The following is a 498-nucleotide window of genomic DNA, read 5'->3' as shown; positions in this document are numbered from 1 at the left end:
AACTCAAGGCCTATCTTGCCCAGTTCTGACCTTGAAGCTAACCTGGCATTCGGCTTGCTCTAACAGGCTGGATCAGTAAACACCAGTTGCTCAAATGTCCCGACGCGTGCGGCATCCCATGTGCAAATCCTACATGTCACTCAGTGCAGCAAAGTCGTTGAACTGCACAGGAAAACGACCCTAGAGACAAGAGATGGGACGACCCATATTGAGCACAATCATTGAATCCGTTTTGTCTATTTTTTTCTATGTATTTTTATATTTTTTTCTATTCTTCACTTTTAAAATTTTCACAAATTCAAAGAAAGATCTCAGTTTTAGAAAATTGTTTGTGTTTTTCCAAGAAATCACAAATTTGAACATTTTTAAAACTTTTCAAAAAAGTTCCATATTTTCAAAAAAAATCTTCTTGTACGAAAGGATGTTTGCAACTTTATAAAAAAAATTAAACGTGTTTCATTTTTCTAAATTTCTTGACGTTTTACAGAAATTTTCACA

The sequence above is a fragment of the Triticum aestivum genome, chromosome 3B (genome assembly GCF_018294505.1).
Source record: "Triticum aestivum cultivar Chinese Spring chromosome 3B, IWGSC CS RefSeq v2.1, whole genome shotgun sequence".
Classification (NCBI taxonomy): Eukaryota; Viridiplantae; Streptophyta; class Magnoliopsida; order Poales; family Poaceae; genus Triticum; species Triticum aestivum.
Note: the sequence above shows the minus strand (reverse complement) of the source record.